Genomic DNA, 23082 nt, shown 5'->3' on the forward strand with positions numbered 1-23082 from the left:
TACAGAGTGATTGTGAAGGTTAAAGTGATAAGGTATGCTTGTCACACAGTAGGTGCTCAATACTATTACCTTTCCAATTTTTTGGTGTCTGTATAACTACTAGGTATACATATACAATTTCACTTTACAAAATAGGACAATATGCACATTGCTGGGCAATTTGATTTTTTTCCTTTGACAGTTACTTCCATTGGAATGTGTTTAGCTGCAAGTAATAGTAAATATAGAGTGATTTAAATATGTGGGAAGTCTCACATATTTTTCTCTGAGGCAGCAGCTGGCATTCATATAGCTGGTCAAAAGTTCTGTTAGGAACCTCTCTGTCTCCTCTCTAATCCTTGGCCAGCGGGCTTTTGCCTCCATGCCACATCTCATCAGCACAAAACGGCAACTGCAGCTCCAAACATCTAGCTCACACTGAAGATTCGGAGAGGAGTAGGCAGCTTCAACCACATTAGTTCTCTTTTATTTGGAAATAAATAAGTAATTCCCCGGAAACATCCATTACCACCCCTCACCGCTGTCCCAAGTAACCTTCCACTTATGTAGCATTGGCCAGATGGGTGATGCTTTTCTGCAAGAGTTGGACACTGGTATTGAATCAACCAGTCTCAAGTGTCTACCACAGCAAAACCTCTTTGTGTCAATACATAGAGACATACTGCATTCCCATGTGTGGACAGTTAGATTTTTTTTTAATGTTTGTTCTTCCAACAGTGCTGTACCAAGCTTCCTAACCTTTGTGCCAGGGCTTGTGTGAGGGCTTCAGTAGGATACAGCTGTAGAAGATGAACTGCTGTGTCACAGCATTTTAATTTCGACATCGCCAGGATCTAAATGTCTTTAAGAACATAAGAAAACTATCTTTTTCTTCCCCAAGAGTTTCTGGGAATTGTGAGGACTGTAGAATGGAACTTTCTTTGGTCCTCATGTATCATGTTACCATCAATAAGTAATCAGTTTTGTCCTTCGCACGGGAGATCAACCATAATTCTTCAGACATAATTATAGAAAGGGCAGTGGCTGGATATTAGGCTATCTGGGTCAGTAACTGGCTGTAACTGAAGAGACTGGCCTGGTTCCTTGGTTTCCAGGTTTCCTTTGAAGTTGAACATCGTCATCTGATTAGGAGGGATTCCCCCACGGTGGTACAAAACAATGCCACTCAGAGTGGACTGTCACATCTCTTCTAGAGAAATGAATGTGTACGTTCACGCCAAAACCCATTCATAAATAGTTATGACAGCTCTATTTATAATTGTCAGAAACTGCTAACACCCAAATGCTCCTCAGTGGTGGTAAAGAAACTGTGGTATTAATAGATGCACAAAATAGAACAATATTCAGCAATGAAAAGGAACAAATTATTGGTATAAACTGCATGTGGCACTGGGATGAATCTCAGAGACCTTATGCAGGTGAAGGAAGCTAAGCTTAAATGACTATATGCTGTAGGATTCCATTTATATGATATTTTAAAAAAAAAACAAAACTATAGTCAGAGACCAACTTCATTGTTGCCAGGGTAGTTGGTGTGGGCAAGGAGGATGAAACAGGGAATTCTTTGCTGATGGAACTGTTTTGTATCCTGATTGATTATGGTGATGGCAACTTGAACCTACACATGTGTCAAAATTCATAAAACTATTCATTTAAAAAAAATCATTTTATTGTAAAGTGAAACTCTATGCCCATTAAACAATAATTCTCTCTTCCCCCTCAATCCCTAGCCCCTGGCAGCCAGCATTCTACTTTCGGTCTCTACAGATTTGATTATTCTAGGTACGTCGTATAAGTGGAGTCATATAATATTTCTCATTTTGTGGCTGAGTCATATAATATTTCTCATTTTGTGGCTGGGTTATTTCACTCAGCATCATATTTTCAAGGTTCATCCATGTTGTAGCATGTGTCTGAAACTTCTTTTTTAAGGCTGAATGATATTCCACTGGTGGATATATCACATTTTGTTTACCCATTAATCCATTGAGAGCCGGTTTGATTGTTTCCACCTTTTCCTATGAATAATGTTATCATGACCATAGTAGGACAAATACATGTTCAAGTCCCTGCTTTCAGTTTTTTGAGGGTACATACTCAGAAGTAGAATTGCTGGGTCATATGGTAACTCTCTGTTTAACTTCTTGAAGAATCACTGTACCATTTTCCATAGAAGCTGCACCATTTTACTTTCCCGCCAGCAGTGCACAAGAGTTCCAGTGTGTAGACATCTTTGCCAAGAATTTTTCTCAAAAATTTATTTATTTGTTTTTATTTTTGGCTGTGCTGGGTCTTTGTTGCTGCAAGCAGGCTTCCTCTGGCTGTGGTGAGTGGGGACTACTCTCTAATTGAGATGTGCAGGCTTCTTATTGCAGCGGCTTCTCTTGTTGCAGAGCATGGGCTCTACAGCATGTGGGCTTTAGTAGTCTTGGTGCACAGGCTTTGTTGCCCTATGGCATGTGAACTCTTCCCAGACCAGGGATTGAACCTGTGTCTCCTGCATTAGCAGATGGATTCTTAACCACTGGACCACCAGGGATGTCCATTGTGTTTGTTTATTTTTAACAGCCATCCTCATGGGTATGAAATGGTATCTTATTGTGTCTTTGACTGGCATTTCCCTGATGATTGGTGATGCTCAGCATCTTTTCATGTACTTATTAGCCTTTTTAGTTTCCTTTTATTATGTTTTCTGAAAGTATTTGTTCACAAGAGATTAGAAATGAAAGTAACAGACTATTGCTTTATCACAGGCACCCAGGGTTGATAATTTGAGGATAGGAGGGAGAGTATTGGTTGGTGTCACCTCTAAGCAGTCAACCACTCCTTTATAAAGGGATTCAAGGCAGAGGCTGCCAACTTCCAGCCTGAGCTAGGCTGCAGCAGCAGTCCCACCCCTTTGCAGCCGCATTTAAATGTCAGAAGTTTGAGTTACCCAGTGGTCTAAGATTGCAGCTGATGACCTTTCAGCAAATGCCAAAGTTCTTTCAGGGCACATGACAGGGTGAAAACATATTAGGAGCTATGGTGAAAGACCGGAGGAAGGGAGAAGAGCATCCAGATCACATTTATTTCAGTGCTAAGGATACACTGGTGACCACAAAGCTATCTCTGGCCTTGCTCTGCTTAGTGAAAAATGCTCACAGACCTAAGTCTAATAAAGACAAGCAGATCCTTCTAATAGCTGGGAGGATCTCATTTCTGCCTCAGGGCCCTCCACCCAAAGGCAGTGATCCAGAATGTAACTTTAGACTATCACCTGAGGGACTATTCTTTGTTAGCAAAACTCTGCTAAAATGCTTTAAGTATACTCTCTCATGTAATCCCAACATAGTTTCTTATCTTACTTTGTTTCTGAAGTTTTCAATCAGAGAAGATTTTATTATAACAAAACATGTGTTTAATTGCTCAGTCCTGTCTGACTCTTTGCAACCTCATGGACTATACCAGGCTCCTTTGTCCATGGAATTTTTCAGGCAATAATATGAGAGTGGATTGCCATTTCCTGCTGGAGGGAATCTTCCTGACCCAGGGGTTGAACCCCCATCCCATGCATCTCCTGCATTTGCAGGTGGATTCTTTACCACTATGTGGCCTGGAAGCCCTATCACAATGTCATCAGGTAAAACTGGAAAAAAAAATGTAATGCAAAAAATTATGCAATTATGGCAAAATGTGTCAGAATATCTACACACTTGTCCCCATAGGACTATCAGTTCAGTTCAGTTCAGTTGCTCAGTCATGTCCGACTCTTTGCGACCCCATGAATCGCAGCACGCCAGGCCTCCCTGTCCATCACCAGCTCCCGGAGTTCACCCAGAATCACGTCCATCGAGTCAGTGATGCCATCCAGCCATCTCATCCTCTGTCGTCCCCTTCTCCTCCTACCCCCAATCCCTCCCAGCATCAGAGTCTTTGCCAATGAGTCAACTCTTCACATGAGGTGGCCAAAGTACTGGAGTTTCAGCTTTAGTATCATTCCTTCCAAAGAACACCCAGGGCTGATCTCCTTCAGAATGGATTGGTTGGATCTCCTTGCAGTCCAAGGGACTCTCAAGAGTCTTCTTCAACACCACAGTTCAAAAACATCAATTCTTCAGGCCTCAGCCTTCTTCACAGTCCAACTCTCACATCCATACATGACTACTGGAAAAACCATAGCCTTGACTAGACGGACCTTTGTTGGCAAAGTAATGTCTCTGCTTTTGAATATGCTATCTAGGTTGGTCAAAACTTTTCTTCCAAGGAGTAAGCATCTTTGAATTTCACGGCTGCAGTCACCATCTGCAGTGATTTTGGAGCCCAAAAAAGTAAAGCCTGACACTGTTTCCACTGTTCCCCCATCTATTTGCCACAAAGTCATGAGACCGGATGCCATGATCTTCATTTTCTGAATGTTGAGCTTTAAGCCAGATTTTTCACTCTCCTCTTTTACTTTCATCAAGAGGCTTTTGAGTTCCTCTTCACTTTCTGCCATAAGGGTGGTGTCATCTGCATATATGAGGTTATTGATATTTCTCCTGGCAATCTTTATTCCAGCTTCTGCTTCTTCCAGTCCAGCATTTCTCATGATGTATTCTGCATAGAAGTTAAATAAGCAGGGTGACAATATACAACCTTGACGTACTTCTTTTCCTATTTGGAACCAGTTTGTTGTTCCATGTCCAGTTCTAACTGTTGCTTCCTGACCTGCATACAGATTTCTCAAGAGGCAGGTCAGGTGGTCTGGTATTCCCATCTCTCTCAGAATCTTCCACAGTTTATTGTGACCCACACAATCAAAGGCTTTGGCATAGTCAATGAAGCAGAAATAGATGTTTTTCTGGAACTCTCTTACTTTTTCCATGATCCAGCAGATGTTGGCAATTTGATCTCTCGTTCCTCTGACTTTTTTAAAACCAGCTTGAACATCTGGAAATTCACGGTTCATGTATTGCTGAAGCCTGGCTTGGAGAATTTTGAGCATTACTTTACTAGCATGTGAGATGAGTACAATTGTGCAGTAGTTTGAGCATTCTTTGGCATTGCCTTTCTTTGGGATTGGAATGAAAACTGACCTTTTCCAGTCCTGTGGCCACTGCTGAGTTTTCCAAATTTGCTGGCATATTGAGTGCAGCACTTTCACAGCATCATCTTTCAGGATTTGAAATAGCTCCACTGGAATGCCATCACCTCCACTAGCTTTGTTCATAGTGATGCTTTCTAAGGCCCACTTGACTTCACATTCCAGGATGTCTGGCTCTAGATGAGTGATCACACCATCATGATTATCCGCATTGTGAAGATCTTTTTTGTACAGTTCTTCTGTGTATTCTTGTCACCTCTTCTTAATATCTTCTGCTTCTGTTAGGTCCATACCATTTCTGTCCTTTATCGAGCCCATCTTTGCATGAAATGTTCCCTTGGTGTCTCTAATTTTCTTGAAGAGATCTCTAGTCTTTCCCGTTCTGTTATTTTCCTCTATTTCTTTGCATTAATTGCTGAAGAAGGCTTTCTTATCTCTCCTTGCTATTCTTTGGAACTCTGCATTCAGATGCTCATATCTTTCCTTTTCTCTTTTGGTTTTCACTTCTCTACTTTTTCAGCTATTTGTAAGGCCTCCCCAGACAGCCATTTTGCTTTTTTGCATTTCTTTTCCCTGGGGTGGTCTTGATCCCTGTCTCCTGTACAATGTCACGAACCTCATTCCATAGTTCATCAGGCACCCTATCTATCAGATCTAGGCCCCTAAATCTATTTCTCACTTCCACTGTATAATCACAAGGGATTTGCTTTAGGTCAAACAAGAGATGGCAATAGTGAACGTCAACATTCTAGGAATCAGCGAACTAAAATGGACTGGAATGGGTGAATTTAACTCAGATGACCATTATATCTACTACTGTGGGACGGAATCCCTCAGAAGAAATGGAGTAGCCATCATGGTCAACAAAAGAGTCCAAAATGCAGTACTTGGATGCAATCTCAAAAATGACAGAATGATCTCTGTTCGTTTCCAAGGCAAACCACTCAATATCATGGTAATCCAAGTCTATGCCCCAACCAGTAACGCTGAGGAACCTGAAGTTGAACGGTTCTGTGAAGACATACAAGACCTTTTAGAACGAACACCCAAAAAAGATGTCCTTTTCATTATAGGGGACTGGAATGCAAAAGTAGGAAGTCAAGAAACACCTGGAGTAACAGGCAAATTTGGCCTTGGAATGCAGAATGAAGCAGGGCAAAGACTAGTAGAGTTTTGCTAAGAAAATGCACTGGTCATAGCAAACACCCTTTTCCAACAACACAAGAGAAGACTCTACACATGGACATCACCAGATGGTCAATGGCGAAATCAGATTGATTATATTCTTTGCAGCCAAAGATGGAGAAGCTCTATACAGTCAACAAAAACAAGACCAGGAGCTGACTGTGGCTCAGATCATGAACTCCTTATTACCAAATTCAGACTCAAATTGAAGAAAGTAGGGAAAACTGCTAGACCATTCAGGTATGACCTAAATCAAATCCACAGGACTATAGTACTTACTATATACCTGCTGCTGCTTCTGCTAAGTCACTTCAGTCATGTCTGGCTCTATGCGACCCCATAGACAGCAGCCCAGCAGGCTCCTCCGTCCCTGGGATCCTCCAGGCAAGAACACCGGAGCAGGTTGCCATTTCTCTCTCCAATGCATGAAAGTGAAAAGTGAAAATGAAGTTGCTCAGCCGTGTCCGACTCTTAGTGACCCCAGGGACTGCAGCCTATCAAGCTCCTCCATCCATGGGATTTTCCAGGCAAGAGTACTGGAGTGGGTGGCCATTGCCTTCTCCGACTATATACCTGAGCACTGACCATTGAACGCTGTGCTAAACCTCTTCACATAGGGATTGTTTCTTTGAGAGACCACATCTTCCTTTTCTCATGCCTCAATTGGCTTGATGCTTAAGCATCAGCTTTGTAGGTTAACAGAAAACAAAGATAAAAAGTAAAGAAAACAATTTCTACTTTACTATAACATAGTAATACCAAGTCTAGCTTTCAATGTATAAAAATATGAAGCAAGTGCTGTATACATTCTTCAAATGCAAAAATGAAGTTAAAGTGGGACTGGCATATACCCATATTTTCTTTTCTTTTCTTTTTAAAAATTTTTACTTATATATCTGCATCAGGTCTCAGTTGCAGTTTGCAGATTTTTCTAGTTGCAGCACACCGGCTTTACAGCGTGTGTGAACTCCCTGGCCAGGGATCCAACCAGAGTCCCCTGCATTGGAAGGCAGATTCTTAACCACTGACATGCATGTATGCTAAGTCGCTTCAGTCATTTCCAACTCTTTGTGACCCTGTGGACTGTAGCCCTCTGTCCATGGGATTCTTCAGGCCAGAATACGGAGTGGCTTGCCATGCCCTCCTCCAGGGGATCCTCCCAACACAGGGATGGAATCCCCGTCTCTTGCATCTCCTGCACTGGCAAGTGGATTCTTTGCTTCTGGCGCCACCTGGGAAGCCCCCTTAACCACTGGAACACCAGAGAAATCCCTGAACTTATAGGTTAATTATTTGGTACCCACTACACCATTTACCTATATTCTCATGATACTATGCTTTTTAAAAAATTTTTAAGGCTTTACATTTTAGGGTAGTTTAGGTTGACAGCAAAATTGAGAGGAGGTACTGAGATTCCTCATTTCCCAATGTAACCACACATGCACAGTCTCCCCTGTTATCAACATCACTCACCAGAATGGTATGGGGTTTTGTTCACTTTTTTTTGTTGTTTTTTTACAAAGAATGAACCTACATTAGCACAGCATTATCACTCAAAGACCATAATCTACCTTAAGGTTGTTGTTGTTGTATATTCTGGTATATTCTCTTGGTGTTGTATATTCTGTGAGTCTGAACAAATGTATAATGACATACACCTATTATTATAATATATGTGGTATAATATGTGATATATATCACACAGAATAGTTTCACTGCCCTAAAAACCCTATGTGCTCTGCCTTTCATCTCTCCTCGCCACCTTACCCCTGGCAACCACCGATATTCTTATTGCCTCCATAGTTTTGCTTTCTCCAGAATGTCAAATAATTAGAAGCATACAGAAGATAGCCTTTTCAGATTGGCTGCTTTCATTTGGAAATAGATGTTTAAGATTTCTTCATGTCTTTTCATTGCTTGATAGTTCATTTCTCTTAACAATGAATAATATCCTATTGTCTAGATATACCACAGTTTAGTTATTCACTCACCTACTAAAGGACATCCTGGTTGCTATTGCCTGCTCATCTTTATCAAAGATCAGTTGACTGTATTTATGGGGGTCTATTTCTGGTCTCTCTGTTCTGTTCCATGGTCTATTCTTTTGCTAATACCACATTGTCTTAATTACTATAGTTTTACCTTAAGTCTTCAAGTCAGGTAGCATCAGTCCTCCAGCTTTTTCTTCTCATTCAATATTGTGTCTCTCCATATAAATTTTAGAATCAATTTGACAATATTTATAAAATAACTTGACTGGAATTGCATTGAATGTATAGAACAAGTTGGAAAGACATGACATCTTGATAATATTGAGGCTTTCTATCCATTGATTTAGTTCTTTGATATTATTCATCAGAGTTTTAAGATTTTGTTTGTTAGACTTACACTATTTCATTTTTCAAGGTGTCAATATCAATAGAAATATTTCTAATTTCAAATTCTACCTGTTCATTATTGGTATGTAGGAAAATGGTTTACCTTTGTATAATATCCTTGAAGCCTGCAACCTTGCTATAATTGTTTAATAGTCCCAAGAGTGTTTTCTCTGTGTGTGTGTGTGTGTGTGTGTGTATCAATTCTTTTGGATTTTCTACATAGACTACAATGTCATCTGTGAACAAAAGCACTTTTCTATCTTCCTTCCCAATCTGTGTATCTTTTATTTTATTTTCTTGCCATATTGCATTAGCAAGAAATTCCAGTATGACATTGAATAAGAGAGATGAGAGGGAACATCCTTGCCTTGTACCTGATCTTAACAGGAATGCTTTGAGCTTCTCATCATTAAATATAATATTATCTGTAGGGTTTTTGTAGATAATCTCTATCAATTGAGAAAATTCCCTTCTATCCCTGGTTTACTGAGAATTTCTATCTTAAATGGGTTTTGTCAAATGCTTTTTGTGCATCTATTGATATGATTATGTGATTTTTCTTTCTTAGTCTGTTATGTGATTTTCATTACTTAATTTTCAAATGTTGAGCCAGTCCTGCGTACCTGTGTAAGTCCCATTTGGTCATGGTATATAATTATTTTTACAATTTTTTAATTTGATTTGCCAATATTCTGTTAAGAATTTTTGCATCAGGGAGGTCCTAAGATGGCAGAGGAATAGGACAAGGAGACCACTTTCTCCCCCACAAATTCATTGAAAGATCATTTGAACACTGAGCAAATTCCACGAAACAACTTCTGAATGCTGGCAGAGGAAATCAGGCACCCAGAAAGGCAGCTCATTGTCTTTGAAAGGAGTTAGGACAAAATATAAAAGATAAAAAGAGAGACAAAAGAGTTAGGGATGGAGACCCATCCCAGGAAGGGAGTTTTACAAGAGGAGAAGTTTCCAAACACCAGGAAACCCTCTCACTGGCAGGTCTGTGGGGAGTTTTGAAATCTCAGAGGGCAACATAACTGGGAGGAAAAATAAATAAATAAATAAAACCCACCAATTATGTGCCTAATGGCAACTCCCAACACAGAAGTAGCCCAGACGCTCGCATCCACCACCAGCAAGCAGGGGCTGAACAGGGAGGCATGGGCTGCATTGCTTAGGGTAAGGACCAGACCTGAATGTCCTGAGGGAAATCTGAGGGAGCTAATGTGACATAGCAACCCAAACTATGGGATAGCCAGAGAGGGAGAGAGAAAAGAGAGAGAGAGAACTATTCCCACAAAAAGTCCTAACCTAAGACACTGCCGGCCACTCACAGAACAAAGGACTGAGCGAATACCAGAGGAGAGCTAGCCGGCTGCGGACCAGCCCATCCCCCACAGGAGGCAGGGAGGCAGGCGGGCGGCAGCCAGAGCTAGAAAGGGGCAATCTCGGCCCCAGAAATGGCATCCTCTACCAAACTGCGAGCAGGCTCCTAGCTGCTAACCAAGACTTCGTGGGATTCTGGACAGTTGACGTCTGCTGGGAGGGTTGCAGCCAGAGATCAGCTGCCCACAAGAGACATACAGCACACCTGAAGCAGCGCGACTGCTGCGCACGCAGGAAGCCAAGCGGCTGGGACTGGGGAGGCAATAAGATGCACTGTACCTGGGAAGAGTGCGCTCACCAAGTACCTGGTTGCCTGAGCTGCTCAGACCTGGGAAGGGCACAAAACGCAGGCCCAACTGAGTCTGTGCCTTTGTGGAATACCCGAGAACCTGAACCTGAGTGGCTTAGACCTGGAAAGTGCACACAACCCAGGGCCTATTTTAGACAGTTCCCCTGCAGAGCAACCTGGAGCCTGAGCAGTGTAGACTAGGAAAGCACACATGCCATGAGCAGGGGTAAACCCAGTGTGGCCGAGACACTGTGAGCACTCCCCACACACGCCAATGATACTTGTTTGCAATGTTCCTCCCTCCCCACAGCACGACTGAACAAGTGAGCCTAAATAAGTGACCACCTTTGTCCGCTTGTGTCAGGGCAGAAATCAGACACTGAAGAGACCTGCAAACAGAAGCCAAAATAAACAGAGGGAACCGCTTTGGAAGTGACAGGTGCAACAGATTAAACTCCTGTAGTTAGCACCAACTACATTGGAAAGGGCCTATAGATCTTGAGAAGTATAAGCTGGAACAAGGAACTATCTGAAACTGAACTGACCCCATACTGCCCACAACAGCTCCAGAGAAATTCCTAGATATATTTTTACTATTATCATTTTTTTAATTCCTCTATTACTCCTTTAATTTTCATTTTTATAACCTACTATTACCTTGCAAAAAAAAATCCTATTTTTAAAGCAAACTGCATATATATATTTTATAATTTTTTTGATTTTGCTTTGTTTTTTTAATATTGCATTTTTGAGAGTCTAACCTCTACTCTAGATTTTTAATCTTTGCTTTTTTGTATTTGCTATCAATTTTGTACCTTTAAGAATCCAATCGTCAGTACCCATTTTTACATAGGAGTGTGATTACTCTTTCCCCCTTTTGACTCTCCTTTTTCTCCCCCAGGTCACCTCTATCTCCTCCCTCTCCCTTCTCTTCTCTGTGAATCTCTTTGTGTGTCCTGGGCTGTGGAGAACACTTAGGGAATTGATTACTGGCTAGATCTGTCTCTCCTTTTGACTCCCCCTTTTCTCCTCCTGGTCACCTCTATCTCCTCCCTCCCTCTTCTCTTCTCTGTATAACTCTGTGAACCTCTCTGAGTGTTTCAGATTGTGGAGAGCACATAGGGAGTTGATTACTGGCTAGACTGCTCTCTCCCCTTTTGATTCCCCCTCTTCTCCTTCTGGTCACCTCTATCTCCCTCCTCTCTCTTCTTTTTTCCATGTAACTCTGTGAACCTCTCTGGCTGTCCCTCACTGTGGAGAATCTTTTCACCATTAACCTAGATGTTTTATCATCAGTCCTGTATGGATGGAGAAGTCTTGAGGCTACTGTAAGAGTAAGGCTGAAAACCAGAGGCAGGAGGCTTAAGTCCAAAACCTGAGAACACCAGAGAACTCCTGACTGCAGGGAACATTGATTGATAAGAGCTCATCCAAAAGCCTCCATACCTACACTGAAACCAAGACCCACTCAAGAGCCAACAAGTTCCAGAGCAAGACATACCATGCAAATTCTCTAGCAATGCAGGAACATAGCCCTGAGCTTCAATATACAGGCTGCCCAAAGTCACACCAAACCCAAAGACATCTCAAAACTCACTACTGGACACTTCATTGCACTCCAGAGAGAAGATATCCAGCTCCACCCACCAGAATACTGATATAAGCTTCCCTAACCAGGAAACCTTGACAAGCCACTCATCCAGCTCCAACAGGGAGGAACCTCCACAATAAAGAGGAAACACAAACTTCCAGAATACAGAAAGGCCATCCCAAACACAGCAATCTAAACAAGATGAAAAGGCAAAGAAATACTCAGCAGGTAAAGGAACATGATAAATGCACACCAAACCGAACAAAAGAGGAGGAGATAGGGAGTCTACCTGGAAAATAATTCAGAATAATAATAGTGAAAATGATCCAAAATCTTAAAAACAAAAGGGAGTTACAGATAAATAGCCTGGAGACAAGGATTGGGAACATGCAAGAAATGTTTAACAAGGACCTAGAAGAAATTTAAAAAGACTTAATCAATAATGAATAATGCAATAAATGAGATCAAAAACACTCTGGGGGGAAACAACAGTAGAATAAAGGAGGCAGAAGATATGATAACTGAAGTAGAAGATAGAATGTTAGAAATAAATGAAGCAGAGAGGAAAAAAGAATTAAAAGAAATGAGGACAACCTCAGAGACCTCTCGGACAACGTTAAATGCCCCAAGATTCAAATCATAGGAGTCCCAGAAGAAGAAGACAAAAAGAAAGGCCATGAGAAAATACAAGAGGAGATAATAGTTGAAAACGTCCCTAAAATGGGGAAGGAAATAGTCACCCAATGCCAAAACTCAAAGAATCCCAAACAGGATAAACCCAAGGTAAAACACCCCGAGACACATATTAATCAAATTAACAAAGATCAAACACAAAGAACAAATATTAAAAGCAGCAAGGGAAAAACAACAAATAACACACCAGGGGATTCCCATAAGGATAACAGCTGATCTTTCAATAGAAACTCTTCAGGCCAGAAGGGAATAGCAGGACATACTTAAAGTGATGAAAGAAAAAAATCTAAGACCCAGATTACTGTACCCAGCAAGGATCTCATTCAAATATGAAGGAGAAATCAAAAGTTTTACAGACAACAAAAAGCTGAGAGAATTCAGCACCACCAAAGCACCTAGTCAACAAATGCTAAAGGATCTTCTCTAGAAAGAAAAAACAGAAACGGTGTATAAACTTGAACCCCAAACAACAAAGTAAATGGCAATGGAATCATACTTATCAACAATTACCTTAAATGTAAATGGGTTGAATGCCCCAACCAAAAGACAAGACTGGCTGAATGGATACAAAAACAAGACCCCTATATATGCTGTCTACAAGAGACCTGCCTCAAAACAAAGGACACATACAGACTGAAAGTACAGGGCTGGAAAAAGATATTTCACGCAAATGGAGACCAAAAGAAAGCAGGAGTAGCAATACTCATATCAGATAAAATAGACTTTAAAACAAAGGCTGTGAAAAGAGACAAAGGACACTACATAATGATCAAAGGGTCAATCCAAGAAGAAGATATAACAATGGTAAATATATATGCACCCATCATAGGAGCACCGCAATATGTAAGGCAAATGAAAACAAGTATGAAAGGGGAAATTAACAATAACACAATAATAGTGGGAGACTTTAATACCCCACTGACACCTATGGATAGATCAACTAAAGAGAAAATTAACAAGGAAACACAAACTATAAATGATACAATAGAGCAGTTAGACCTAATTGATATCTATAGGACATTTCACCCCAAAACAATAAATTTCACTTTTTTCTCAAGTGCACACAGAACATTCTCCAGGATAGATCACATCCTGGGCCATAAATCTAGCCTTGGTAAATTCAAAAATAATTGAAATCATTCCAAGCATCTTTTCTGACCACAATGCAGTAAGATTAGGTGTCAATTACAGGAAAAAAACTATTAAAAACTCCAATATATGGAGGGTAAACAACACACAGCTGAATAACCAACAAATCACAGAAGAAATCCAAAAAGAAATAAAAATATGCATAGAAATGAATGACAATGAAAACACAAGAACCCAAAACCTATGGGACACTATAAAAGCAGTGCTAAGGGGAAGGTTCATAGCAATACAGGCTTACTTCAAGAAACAAGAAAAAGGTCAAATAAATAACCTAACTCTACACATAAAGCAACTAGAAAAGGAAGAAATGAACCCCAGGGGTTAGTAGAAGGAAAAAAATCTTTAAAATTGGGGCAGAAATAAATGCAAGAAACAAAAGAGATCATAGCAAAAATCAACAATTCTAAAGGCTGGCTCTTTAAGATGATAAATAAAACTGACAAACCATTAGCCAGACTCATCAAGAAACAAAGGGAGAAAATTCAAATAAACAAAACTAGAAATGAAAATGGAGAAATCACAACAGACAACACAGAAATCCAAAGGATCATAAGAGACTACTATCAGCAATTATATGCCAATAAAATGGACAACTTGGAAGAAATGGATAAATTCTTAGAAAAATACAACTTTCCAAAACTGAACCAGGAAAAAATAGAAAATCTTAACAGATCCATCACAAGTACAGAAATCAAAACTGTAATCAGAAATTTTCCAGCAAACAAAAGCCCAGGACCAGACAGCTTCACAGCTGAATTCTACCAAAAATTTAGAGAAGAGCTAACACCTATCCTACTGAAATTCTTCCAGAAAATTGCAGAGGAAGGTAAACTTCCAAACTCATTCTATGAGGCCACCATCACCCTAATACCAAAACCAAACAAAGATTCCACAAAAAAAGAAAACTACAGGCCAATATCACTGATGAACATATATGCAAAAATCCTTAACAAAATTCTAGCAAACAGAATCCAACAACATTAAAAAGATCATACATCCAGTGGGCTTTATCCCAGGGATGCAAGGATTCTTTAATATCTGCAAATCAATCAATGTAATACACCACATTAACAAATTGAAAGATAGAAACCATATGATTATTTCAATAGATGCAGAGAAAGCCTTTGACAAAATTCAACATCCATTTATGATAAAAAAAAAAAAACCTCCAGAAAGCAGGAATAAAAGGAACATACTTCAACATAATAAAAGCTATATATGACAAACCCACAGCAAACATTATCCTAAATGGTGAAAAACTGAAAGCATTTCCCTTAGTCAGGAGCAAGACAAGGGTGCCCACTTTCACCACTACTATTCAACATAGTTTTGGAAGTTTCAGTCACAACAATCAGAGAAGAAAAAGAAATAAATGGAATCCAAATTGGAAAAGAAGTAAAACTCTCACTGTTTTCAGATGACATGATCTTCTACATAGAAAACCCTAAAGACTCCACCAGAAAATTACTAGAGCTAATCAATGAGTATAGGAAAGTTGCAGGATACAAAATAACAGAGAGAAATCCTTTGCATTCCTATACACTAACAATGAGAAAATAGAAAGGAATAAAGGAAACAATTCCATTCACCATTGCAATGAAAAAAATAAAATACTTAGGAATATATCTACCTAAAGAAACAAAAGACCTATATATAGAAAACTATAAATCACTGGTGAAAGAAATCAAAGAGGACACTAATAGATGGAGAAATATACCATGTTCATGGATCAGAAAAATCAATATAATGAAAATGAGTATACTACTCAAAGCAATCTATAGATTCAATGCAATCCCTATCAAGTTACCAATGGTATTTTTCACAAAACTAGAACAAATAATTTCATAATTTGTATGGAAATACAAAAAACATAGAGTAGCCAAAGCAATCTTGAGAAAGAAGAATGGAACTGGAGGAATCAACCTGCCTGACTTCAGGCTATACTACAAAGCTACAGTCATCAAGACAGTATGGTACTGGCATAAAGACAGAAATATAGATCAGTGGAACAAAATAGAAAGCCCAGAGATATATCCACACACCTATGGAGGACACCTTATCTTTGACAAAGGAGGCAAGAATATACAATGGAGAAAAGACAATCTCTTTAACAAGTGGTGCTAGGAAAACTGGTCAACCACTTGTAAAAGAATGAAACAAGAACAGTTTCTAACACCATACACAAAAATAAACTCAAAATAGATTAAAGATATAAACGTAAGACAGAAACTATAAAACTCCTAGAGGAAATCTCCTAGAGGAAAACATAGGCAAAATACTCTCCAGCATAAATTATAGCAGGACCCTCTATGACTCACCTCCCAGAATATTGGAAATAAAAGCAAAAATAAACAATTGGGACCTAATTAAACTTAAAAGGTTTACACAGAGAAGGAAACTATAAGCAAGGTGAAAAGACAGCCTTCAGAATGGGAGAAAATAATAGCAAATGAAGCAACAGACAAAGAATTAATCTCAAAAATATACAAGCAACTCATGCAGCTCAATTCCAGAAAAATAAATAACCTAATCAAAAAATGGGCCAAAGAACTAAACAAACTAAAGAACTAAAGAAAGACTAAGGAACTAAACAGACTAAACATTTCCTCAAAGAAGACATACAGATGGCTAACAAACACATGAAAGGATGCTCAACATCACTCATTATCAGAGAAATGCAAATCAGAAACTCAATGAGATACCATCTCTCACCGGTCAGAATGGCCGCTATCCAAAAATCTCAGTTCAGTTCAGTTCAGTCACTCAGTCGTGTCTGACTCTTTGCAACCCCATAAACTGCAGCACACCAGGCCTCCCTGTCCATCACCAACTCCCAGAGTTCACTCAGACTCATGTCCATCGAGTCGGTGATGCCATCTAGCCATCTCATCCTCTGTCGTCCCCCATTTCCTCCTGCCCCCAATCCCTCCCAGCATCAGAGTCTTTTCCAATGAGTCACTCTTCGCATGAGGTGGCCAAAGTACTGGAGTTTCAGCTTTAGTATCATTCCTTCCAAAGAACACCCAAGACTGATCTCCTTCAGAACGGACTGGTTGGATCTCCTTGCAGTCCAAGGGACTCTCAACAGTCTTCTCCAACACCACAGTTCAAAACCATCAATTCTTCAGCACTCAGCTTTCTTCACAGTCCAACTCTCATATCCATACACGACCACTGGAAAAACCATAGCCTTGACTAGATGGACCTTTGTTGGCAAAGTAATGTCTCTGCTTTTCAATATGCTATCTAGGTTGGTCATACCTTTCTTTTCAAGGAGTAAGCGTCATAATTTCATGGTGGCAGTCACCATCTGCAGTGACTTTGGAGCCCAAAAAAATAAAGTCTGACACTGTTTCCCCTGTTTCCCCATCTATTTGCCACGAAGTGATGGGACCAGATGCCATCATCTTCGTTTTCTGAATGTTGAGCTTTAAGCCAACTTTTTCACTCCTCTTTCACTTTCATCAAGAGGTTTTGAGTTCCTCTTCACTTTCTGCCATGAGGGTGGTGTCATCTGCATATCTGAGGTGATTGACATTTCTCCCAGCAATCTTGATTCCAGCTTCTGCTTCTTCCAGTCCAGCATTTCTCATGATGTACTCTGCATAGAAGTTAAATAAGCAAGGTGACAATATACAGCCTTGACGTACTCCTGTTCCCATTTGGAAGCAGTCTGTTGTCCCATGTCCAGTTCTAACTGTTGCTTCCTGACTTGCATATAGGTTTCTCAAGAGACAGGTCAGGTGGTCTGGTATTTCCATCTCCTGAAGAATTTTCCACAGCTTATTGTGATCCACACAATCAAAGGCTTTGGCATAGTCAATAAAGCAGAAATAGATGTTTTTCTGGAACTCTCTTGCTGTTTCAATGATCCAGCGGATGTTGGCAATTTGATCTCTGGTTCCTCTGCCTTTTCTAAAACCAGCTTGAACATCTGGAAGTTCACGGTTCACGTATTGCTGAAGCCTGGCTTGGAGAATTTTGAGCATTACTTTACTAGCATTGTGAGATGACTGCAGTTGTGTGGCAGTTTGAGCATTCTTTGGCATTGCCTTTCTTTGGGATTGGAATGAAAACTGACCTTTTCCAGTCCTGTGGCCACTGCTGAGTTTTCCAAATTTGCTGGCTTATTGAGTGCAGCACTTTCACAGCATCATCTTTCAGGATTTGAAACAGCTCCACTGGAATTCCATCACCTCCACTAGCTTTGTTCGTAGTGATGCTTTCTAAGGCCCATTTGACTTCACATTCCAGCATGTCTGGCTCTAGGTGAGTGATCATGATTATCTTGGTCATGAAGATCTTTTTTGTACAGTTCTTCTGTGTATTCTTGCCACCTCTTCTTAACATCTTCTGCTTCTGTTAGGTCCATAACATTTCTGTCCTTTATCTAGGAATCAGCAAACTAAAATGGACTGGAATGGGTGAATTTAACTCAGATGACCATTATATCTACTACTGTATGCAGGAATCCCTTAGAAGAAATGGAGTAGCCATCATGGTCAGCAAAAGAGTCCAAAATGCAGTACTTGGATGCAATCTCAAAAGTGACGGAATGATCTCTGTTTGTTTCCAAGGAAATGATTCAATATTTCAGTAATCCAAGTCTATGCCCCAACCAGTAATGCTGAAGAAGCTGAAACTGAATGGATGGTTCTATGAAGACCTACAAGACCTTTTAGAACTAACACCCAAAAAAGATGTCCTTTTCATTATAGGGGACTGGAATGAAAAAGTAGGAAGTCAAGAAACACGGAATACAGGATGAAGCAGGGCAAAGGCTAATAGAGCTTTGCCAAGAGAATGCACTGGTCATAGCAAACACCCTCTTCCAATAACACAAGAGAAGACTCTACACATGGACATCACCAGGTGGTCAACATCGAAATCAGATTGATTATATTCTTTGCAGCCAAAAATGGAGAAGCTCTATACAGTCAGCAAAAACAAGACCAGGAGCTGACTGTGGCTCAGATCATGAACTCCTTATTGCCAAATTCAGACTTAAATTGAAGAAAGTAGAGAAAACCATTAGACCATTCATGTATGACCTAAATCATATCCCTTATGATTATACAGTGAAGGGAGAAATAGATTTAAGAGACTAGATCTGATAGATAGAGTGCCTGATGAACTATGGAATGAGGTTCATGACATTGTACAGGGGACAGGGATCAAGACCATCCCCATGGAAAAGAAATGCAAAAAAGCAAAATGGCTGTCTGGGGAGGCCTTACAAATAGCTGTTAAAAGAAGAGAAGTGAAAAGCAAAGGAGAAAAGAAAAGATAAAAGCATCTGAATGCAGAGTTCCAAAGAATAGCAAGAAGAGATAAGAAAGCCTTCCTCGGCGATCAGTGCAAAAAAATAGGGGAAAACAACAGAACAGGAAAGACTAGAAATCTCTTCAACTAGTACAGCCACTATAGAGAACACTGTGGAGATTCCTTAAAAAACTGGAAATAGAACTGCCTTATGACCCAGCAATCCCACTGCTGGGCATACACACTGAGGAAACCAGAATTGAAAGAAACACGTGTACCCCAATGTTCATCACAGCACTATTTATAATAGCCAGGACATGGAAGCAACCTAGATGTCCATCAGCAGATGAATGGATAAGAAAGCTGTGGTACATATACACAATGAAGTATTACTCAGCCATTAAAAAGAATACATTTGAATCAGTTCTAATGAGGTGGATGAAACTGGAGCTTATTATACATAGTGAAGTAAGCCAGAAAGAAAAACACCAATACAGTATACTAACACATATATATGGAATTTAGAAAGATGGTAATGATAACCCTGTATGTGAGACAGCAAAAGATACACAGATGTATAGAACAGTCTTTTGGACTCTGTGGGAGAGGGAGAGGGTGGGATGATTTGGGAGAATGGCATTGAAACATGTATAATATCATATAAGAAACAAATCGCCAGTCTAGGTTCGATGCAGGATACAGGATGCTTGGGGCTGGTGCACTGGGATGACCCAGAGAGATGGTATGGAGAGGGAGGTGGGAGGGGGGTTCAGGATTGGGAACACATGTACACCCGTGGTGGATTCATGTTGATGTATGGCAAAACCAATACAGTATTGTAAAGTAAAATTTAAAAAAATATAAAATATAAATAAATAAATAAATAAAAACATATCCAATATGCTTTAAACTAAAAAAAGAAAGAAAAAGAATAAAGAAAATTAGATACCAAGGGGACATTTCATACAAAGATGGGCTCAATAAAGGACAGAAATCCAAAATCTACAAACTATAAATGCTGGAGAGGGTATGGAGAAAAGGGAACCCTCTTACACTGTTTGTGGGAATGCAATCTAGTACAGCCACTATGGAGAACAGTGAGGAGATCCCTTAAAAAACCGGCAATAGAATTGCCACGTGATCTAGCAATCCCACTGTTGGGCATACACACTGAGGAAACCAGAATTGAAAGAGACACGTGTACCCCAATGTTCATCACGGCACTGTTTATAATTGCCAGGATGTGGAAGCAACCTAGACGTCCATCGGCAGACAGATGGATAAGAAAGCTGTGGTACATATACACAATGGAATAATACTCAGCCATTAAAAAGAATACATTTGAATCAGTTCTAATTTGGTGGATTAAATTGGAGCCTATTATATAGAGTGAAGTCAGAAAGAGAGACACCAATACAGTATACTAACACATATATATGGAATTTAGAAAGATGGTAATGATAACCCTATATGCAAGACAAGAAAAAAGACACAGATGTATAGAAGAGTCTTTTGGACTCTGTGGGAGAAGGCGAGGGTGGGATGATTTGAGAGAATAGCATTGAAACATGTATATTATATGTGAAACAGATCACCAGTCCAGGTTTGATGCACAAGACAGGGTGCTCAATGCTGGCACACTGGGATGACCCGGAGGAATGGAATGGGGAGGGAAGTGGGAGGGGGGTTCATGATGGGGAACACATGTACACCAATGGCTGATTCATGTCAATGTATGGCAAAAACCACTACAGCATTGTAATTAGCCTCCAATTAAATAAATTTTAAAAAACTAAAAAAATTAAAAATGAGAATGCTGCAAATATAAAAAGAATTTTTGCATCTTTGTTTACAGGAGGTATGGGTATATAGTTTTCTTTTCTTGTAATGTTTTTGCCTGATTTTAGTACTAGAGGAATGTTGTCCTCATTGAATAAGTTAGGAAGCATTTTCTCATCTTCTATTCTCTGAAAGAGATTGCAAAGACTTGGTATTATTTTTTCCTTAAATTTTTGGTAGAATTCACTAGTAAACTTTACATGCCTCCTGAGAAATCTGTATGTAGGTCAAGAAGCAACAGTTAGAACTGGACCTGGAACAACAGACTTGTTCCAAACTGGGAAAGGGGTATGTCAAAACTGTGTATTGTCATCTTGCTTATTTAACTTCTATGCGGAGTACATCATGCAAAATGCTGGACTGGATGAAGCACCAGCTGGAATCAGGATTGCAGAGAGAAATATCAATAACCTCTGGTACGCAGATGACACCATCCTTGTGTCAGAAAGCTAAGAACTAAAGAGCCTTTTGATGAAAGTGAACGAGGACAGTGAAAAAGCTGGCTTAAAACTCAACATTCAAAAACTAAGATGATGGCATCCTGTCCCATCACTCATGGCAAATAGATATGGAAACAGTGGCAGACTTTATTTTCTTGGGCTCCAAAATCACTGCAGATGGTGACTGCAGCCATGAAATAAAAAGACGTTTGCTCCTTGGAAGAAAAGTTATGACCAACCTAGACAGCATATTAAAAAGCAGAGATGTTATTTTGCCAACAAAGGTCAATCTAGTCAAAGCTATGGTTTTTTGAGTAGTCATGTACAGATGTGAGAGTTGGACTATAAAGAAAGCTGAGCACCAAAGAATTGCTTTTGAACTGTGGTGTTGCAGAAGACTGTTGAGAGTCCCTTGGACTACAAGGAGATCCAACCGGTCAATCCTAAAGGAAATCAGTCCTGAATATCCATTGGAAGGACTGATGCTGAAGCTGAAACTCCAATACTTTGGCCACCTGATGCTAAGAACTGACTCATGGGAAAAGACACTGTTCTGACAGAACAGTGGCTCAGGCACTCAGACTTTTGTCCTGTCGTTGTCATACTGTCACTGAAACACATGATGTTTAATGCATGGAAGTAAAAGAGTGAAAATTATTCATTGGGTTTTCAAAATAGAATTAATATGCATTATTTCCACCTACATTCCATTGGCAAAATTTTAATAAATGCGGAGCTTAAGAAAGTCCAGATATTTCTTAACATGTGGTATAACATGCTATAATCTTGGAATTCTAGTCCAAAAAGTACCAAGGTCTGCTAAGGGAGAAACTATTTTTATGGAAAGCCTAACAGAAACATACTTGTTTGCAACAAATTGTATTTCTTTAAATCTTTTTATGATGAATCCTTTTGTTTATGGAATTAAACCTTATGAATTATTACATATGTTAATTCAGTGAAGTGTTACATTTTTATAGAAAACTTATCACTGAGTAATAACATAAACCTTCATTTGTGACTTGGATGGTTACACCCAGATTCAGGAGGCCAAGAGGTCCTAGATCTCATTAGGTACCACCACTAACTTATCAATTCTCCAGTTCCAAGGAGGGCTTAAACAGCCTTACTTGGGTTTGTTCTGCACACCCAGAAAAGAACACATAGGAGAACTGATGTGGTAACTCCGAGTTCAATGTCCAGATTGCTTGGGTTCGTAACCCAGCTCAGTTGCTTGTTGGCTAGAGACCTTGAGCAGATGACCTCATCTATTGATCCTCTGGGCTTCCCTGATAGCTCAGTTGGTAAAGAATCCACCTGCAATGTAAGAGACACCAGTTTGATTCCTGGGTCAGGAAGATCTGCTGGAGAAGGGATAAGTTACCCACTCCAGTTTTCTTGGGCTTCCCTTTTGGCTCAGCTGGTAAAGAATCTACCTGTAATGCAGGAGACCTGGGTCGATCCCTGGATTGGGAAGATCCCCTGGAGACGGGAAAGGCTACCCACTCCAGTATTCTGACCTGGAGATTTCCATGGACTGTATAGTCCATGGGGTCACAGAGTCGGACATGACTGAGCAACCTTCACTTTACTTTACTCAGTCCTCTATCTCATAATCTGTGAAATGGGTTATTCACAGTACCTAATTCATAAAGTCATTGTGAAGATTAAATGAATTATCTAATGTTATAGGCATTAGCTAATATTATTACTATTATTTGGCACAAAACAATGAAGATTTTTTTTAAGAAAAAGGACGAATATGTTTATTTCTTCTCTATCCATTCAGAATATATTTTGACCCT

Source organism: Budorcas taxicolor, chromosome 8 (genome assembly GCF_023091745.1).
Source record: "Budorcas taxicolor isolate Tak-1 chromosome 8, Takin1.1, whole genome shotgun sequence".
Taxonomy (NCBI): Eukaryota; Metazoa; Chordata; class Mammalia; order Artiodactyla; family Bovidae; genus Budorcas; species Budorcas taxicolor.